Here is a 6228-nt window from a genome sequence, read left to right as displayed (position 1 = left end):
AAGCGGAAAAAATAACTGGTCCACAGACATATTGCAAAGGCTTAACCTCCACCCTCCAGATGCAGGAAAAGTCAAATAGCAAACCATAAATCTAGAGCATGGTCAGGTCAGGTCAGGCATGGGAAAGAAGCTTCTCTGCAGCTCTCTATGCCTTGGAGGTGCTCCAAGGGCCACACCACCCCTCTCACCATCCCAAATCGCTTCCAAAGGTGATTTGCAACAAAGGGGCCACAGTCCCTTTGCTAAGCAGGCAACCACAGAAGGGACATCTGCTCACTTGACTTTGTGCCTTTACTCCCACCAAGACTCACAGTGCCTGCACAGGGGCACATGAGGAGCCCCCATCTCCTCTGCTCGGCTTCAGAGCCAAATGAACAGCCAAGCTCCCAGCAGAGCAGTCCCCAACATCCCTTGGGCCCAGAAGAGCAAGAAAAATGCCAGAGGCAAAGGCCTATTTTAATCTCCCTGTTATCTGGATCATCCTGGTCACAGGGAATATTATTTAGGAACCATGGTTTCAGCTGTAGTAGCAATACTAAAGTAATAATCCATTTTAATTGTTTATTTATCTTACTATTTCTCTAGTCACCTTTAAACACCCTCCCTTCCCCTTGGAAAGGTGCTGGGAGATCAGGAGGAAGCTCAAGTCTCTGGATATATTCTAAAAGCATTTCTGACATAAATCAGAGATAAATAATGCCACAGAGCTGCTCTAAGGAAAACAGCAAGAAAGGAAGCACTGCTGTAGGCACTGATGGGATCTGGGAAGGCAGCTGAGCCTGATAATGGGTTTAACAGGGGTCCCAGGGCAGCCTTCATCCTCACCTGGGGGTGTTCTTTTGTGGTCTCTGCAGGCTCCAAGAGACTCCTCTTAATAAAAGGTCTCTTTTTTGGCAAGTGTGAGAGCTGCAGTCTGACTTGTGGGTGGTTGCTCAGACAGTCGAAGTAACGAGGATTTTTCCCACACAAGAAACAATCTCTAAGGAAGTATTTACAAGTGATCCAACAGAAATCAATATCATCCCTCAGTCCAAAGCTGTCTGCAGACCCACATGGAAGTCCACAGGAAATTTTGGATCAGGCCTCCACTTTCTCCAGTCCTTTCTCATTTTCTTACACTGCAATTGCACACCTGGATCAGGCAACACAAAAGCTTCTCCTCAGCACATCAACACACCCAAGCCCGACCTGTAACACCCCCTGCCATGCCAGGACTGGGCTTACCAGCTGTGCAGGTTGCCAAGTGTTATCACACTCCAGTGTTTGGTACTTGCATGAAAACCGGAGGTTTGACAGTAGGTGACACCTCAGATTCAGCTCCTTATTATGCCCACAGCTCATGTGGGAACCAGGCTCACTAATTACTCAAGAGGAGTCTGTAACTGTGCATATTTCAGGAACAGGCAGGTTGAAGAACACCCCTTAAAACACCTTCACACCACGGGCAAGAATCAGGTTGGGAGAAGCAGAGTTTTCCTCAGATGACCTCTGGTTCCTCAAAACATTTTGGACATTTATTAGTTTTTCAGGAGAGAAAAGGAAAAAAAATATTCCACATTCAGAAGTTGGGGAGTTCTTGACAGATTAGCTTCCCTCACTTGCAATTTTCAGCAAGTTTCTCCATTTAAAAAAAAAAAAAAAAATCAATTATTTGCAGAGCACTAGGAGGTGAAATTGAAATAACTCCCAGGAAGTTTCCAGGGCAGTTTTCATTCCCATTTAAGAGATATATTAAGACATTAACCCATAAATCCATAGAGATAGTCTTTCTGTTAGACCAAGGATGCATAAGGCTCCTTTTTTTTTTTTGCCTCAAACAAGGCTGAGGAATACTGCCAGGAATAATTTTAAACCTACTGCAATGCATATGGAAGCTGAAGAACACAAGGGTTAACAGCTTAAGCTACATATTTCCCTGGTCTATCCTCCAACTCAGTCTTTCTGTTGTATAGAATAAACCTGGCCTCCTTTTGAGTCACTTGAATTATTCCAGATGCACATCCATGTGATGGAAAGTTGACATCATGGCCCAGAGGAGCACTTGCCATTTCCCCTTGAGTGGGTTTCCTGTCTGATTGCAGCCCCTTTCCGGGCAGAGATTTAACAGACATATCAGGCTTTGCCAAGAGCCTTCAGTGACAGGAGCGAGGCTCCAAAAGCATCAGTAAAGTTTCCCTTTGCCTCACAAACCTCCTCTCCAGGCAGCTGCCCTGTTGGCTTTCCAGGCTCTTCTCCTTGGAGAGGTGAATTACAGAGGCAGCACCAAGTCCCCCCGGGGCAGAGATACAGTAAACAATAGGTGAGGATGAAAACATTTACAACCTTAAGAGGGAAGGAAAAAGCAACAGGAAGAGAGGCTGAGGCACATTCAACCCCAGTTTCAATAGGGGAAGAGAGTTTTATGAAGTACCAGCAAGGACTGCTCCAGGCAGTTCTCTCAGGAAGATTTATGCTTTTCTGTCTCAGCCCAAAGCACTCATTTTCAAGGCAGAAGTGACTTTTTCCAGAATGATACAGCTGTTCAATGCCCAGGCTAGGATCAAAACCCAGGTGCCTGTGCTTTTTCTAGGGCTTGGTCTCTTCCACCACTCTGCACAGCACGTAGTTAAGAGAATTTGCCAAAGAGGGAGAACCTTTTCTTGCACAAGACAGTGAAAGTTGGAGCAAAAAGTGTTACCCAAAAGCCAAAACTGAGTATGTACAATAACCTTGTTCAGATAGGCAGCAACACTCATGAGTTCTGTAAGGAACAGTAATCAGCTGTCTGGCCTATATAACATAGATAATTAATATGGAATAACAGCTAGTGGTGAGTAGTACAGTCCTAGGATCTGTAAACATTGGATCTCAAAATAAATTAAAAAAAAGGGAAAGACAAAATATCAGGCCCACCTGTCAAAACCCTCCCCCTCAGCTTCTGAGCATCCTAACCTAACCCTGCAATTCCTCTAATGCTACACCTGGAACCAGAATCCAACTCACTCCTCAAAGAGAAGCTCAGCCTAACATTGAGTTTCTCACTGAAAGCAGCAGATAATTGCTAAGGTTGCCCTGACAAAACAAGGCCTTGAGGGCAAAAAGAATCCCTGGGACTGTGCCTACATTAAAAAAAAAAAAAAAAATTAAAATTGTATGCTTGACTGGACTGCATATGTCTCTTGTTTGTTTGACTGAGGGTGATCTAAAGTCCTGTTGTATGGCAAACAGCTCACAGATAAAGACTGCTAATAAGTGAGGAAGCCTTTCCCTCTTTTTCTGAATCATTTTTATGGATGCCTGAGGTTATTGCAAACTATTACATCAACACTGAATCACTCCTTCCTTTGCATATTTAAGTACAAGCCATCCTCTACATAAAACTTTGTTATTTCATTGAATCAAAGCAATAAAAAAAAGGGAGAGGAAAAAGGCCAACATCCTTACTTTCAGCTTCCCAAGTCACTTAATCTCAACTTGGATTTGAGCTACACAACCAGACAGCAGCATCAGTTGTTATATCAGGGGTTTAGAAGCAAATGGAAAGGAGGAGGTGAAGCAAACCCAGGAGACAGCCAAGAGGAAAACATCTTTAAAGCTCCCCTGAATTGGTGACACTTACCTGTTTGTTCCATTTTATGCCTCTGGGTCTCTCTGAAATAGAGAAGAGCAATTATAAAGTGACCCACTTTCCTCCTGTTTAGTGTAAGGAGGAAACAGGGGGAAGAGGAAGAAGGGGAGGAGAGGAAGAGTTGCAAAAGGATAATATCAAAGGGGACAGAGAAGGGGGGGAGGGGAAAAGCAAATCCTCACAGAAGGTAGGAGGGTAATTTGTGATGACCCAGTTTAAAGGAAGAGCAGGAACTAGACCTACTGACAGTCAACACCTTCCCACACACTCTAAGGAGATGAAACAGTAAGGGAGAGGAACAAACTCAGGGCTTACAGCACTTCTTCAGGGTGCAAACCCATCCCTCCAGGACAAAGTTCACACAGCTGAAGTTCCACACCAAAAGAAGGTGGTCCTCCCATCATCCCTTTTACCTGGGTAAGGGAGGGGTGGAGCAACATCCTGGTGGGGATGGAGCAAATCAGGGCCAGGTGTTAAAAACTAAGATCCAAAGAACTCAGGCAGTTTGCAGTAGCTGAGGCTGCCTCACAGGTGAGGCTGGGAGGCACATCAAGCTGCCGGGGAAATGGACAATCCTCCTCCTTCTAAAGACCCAAGAAGTGACATCACATGTGCTCAAGTCAGAGGCAATCACTCGACTGTTCTGATGTCATGATCCAACATGGCAGCTCTAGCCTTCATTCTGGTTTGGGGCAGCATCTCCAGGAGATCTTCATCTGCTGTGGCTGCCACCATTTGCTGTGACAATTGACGTACTGCTAACTCTGTAGGGGACCCTAAGAGTTGCCTGTTTTGCAGACAGAAACTGGTGTTTGGGAGGAGAAGGGGTGTTCTGGTTTGCTTTACATCTCTGTATTTTGCTTAAAGATTAGTGATGTTTCTATTTTCCTCCTTCAGACCCATTTGCTTCACTCAGTATAATCAGGCACAAGTGGAATGAAGTCGGTACTCACGCACCACTTCACACCATTCAAAAATGATTAAATAAATAGTGTAACAAATACATGTACTGTAACCATAAAGGAAGGAGTAGCCGTACTCTCATCTCCAGGTGGATTATTAAAAATCACAAGCCAGCTTGCTGAACTCATCACAGCTCCACTGATTTCAAAGCCTGCAAATGAAGAGAATTGCAGTTCTCAGTTCCAAAAGTCTAGGCACAGTTTTAAATTGCCTGTGTTTTTCTGTAAACAAGCAATATCCCCCAAAAGCATGACCTTGTTTATTTTAATAAAGCAGGATAGTGTTAAATGAACAATGGAGTTTAACCCTTACCTGCTGTCTCTCTCACAGGCACACAGAGATACCTGTGTTTATATCCCATTTCCCCTGTAAAATATAGACCAAATGATCCTACTCCTCCTTCCTCTGTGTCCAACATCTTTAAGACTCTCTCTGTGCCTACTGAGACTTGGGCAGAGCCTTCTTCTCATGACAGTTGAGCTTGGCCTAAATCTCCAGTTGGCAAGGTTTTTGGAGACCTCAGACCAGTCCTACCTCCAGGCTAGAATATAACTGCTATTATATTTATAATTATAATAATTATTCCATGATTATGTTGTGACAACTTCTCCTTTACACATCGGACAATAGATGTTAGAGCCTGGCCTTGCTGGAAATGACACAGTCAAACTGGAGTGTGTAGCTGTGGGAAGGACCCAGCCAGGGCAGAAGGAGGTGGGGTCAGCACTGGAGACCCAGCCTCATCAAATAATTTAAGTCCTGGTTGCTCTTTAAGTGACTAGTTGGGAATCAGGTACCAAAACACCTTTGGGGATCTGGTTCTGCACATCTAAGTGAGTAATCAGGAAATCAGTGGGGACTCAGCTCTGAAGGTTGATGTTAAAATCATATTTTAAATGTCTCTATTTTTGAACATAAGCCTCAGAGGAATCTTGGCTTGGCTGGAAGTGGAGCACCTGATCATAGACGGGTCCCTAAAAAAGCCCACAGCTTAACTGTATATCCAGAGATCCTGAAACTGCAGGGAAAAATCAGGCCCAGCCATTCCCTCAAATTGAATCAGAAGCAGCCTGGGGCACATAGATGTAAGTACCACTGATGGTCAGAATTCAGTAGTTACATAAACAGCAGTGAATGACAGAAAATAATTGGGAGTTCTGCATAAAGAGCTCAATCCTCAAAATGTTCTTATCACACGGCCCATAACAGACTAGGGCATGTCTTGGCACCTAAGACTGGAAAATGCAGAAAGTGGAGAGGCTGTGAAATGTTCAGGGCCTAAGCAGGTACATTTTTCCTCTCTTTTTTGCTTTATGCCTAGTTCAGTCCATTCCCCAGCCACATACTTGAGGCACAGATGGGCAGTGCTGAGCTAAACAAGATATTTCCCTCTCTGCTGAGAAAAAAAAAAAAAAGAATGGAAATGTCTGAGGAAGCTGGGGGAAATCGAGGCAGACTTTGTGTTACAACCAACTCCAGGAGCACCCAGGAATTAACATCCAGGACCTGCTGGCACTGTCAGCACTGTGGTGTTTTGCTCACCTAGCTGCCTCACAGCCCAGTTTTGCAGCACCCAGGAGGGTGTGTTGGAGGCTGAGGGTGATGCTGTGACAGCCAGGAAGCTCCCACTGCCCACAGACCTCAAATCGTGGCCAAAA

This window comes from Myiozetetes cayanensis, unplaced genomic scaffold, assembly GCF_022539395.1.
Source record: "Myiozetetes cayanensis isolate MyiCay16 unplaced genomic scaffold, myiCay2020 scf2-11, whole genome shotgun sequence".
Classification (NCBI taxonomy): Eukaryota; Metazoa; Chordata; class Aves; order Passeriformes; family Tyrannidae; genus Myiozetetes; species Myiozetetes cayanensis.
Note: the sequence above shows the minus strand (reverse complement) of the source record.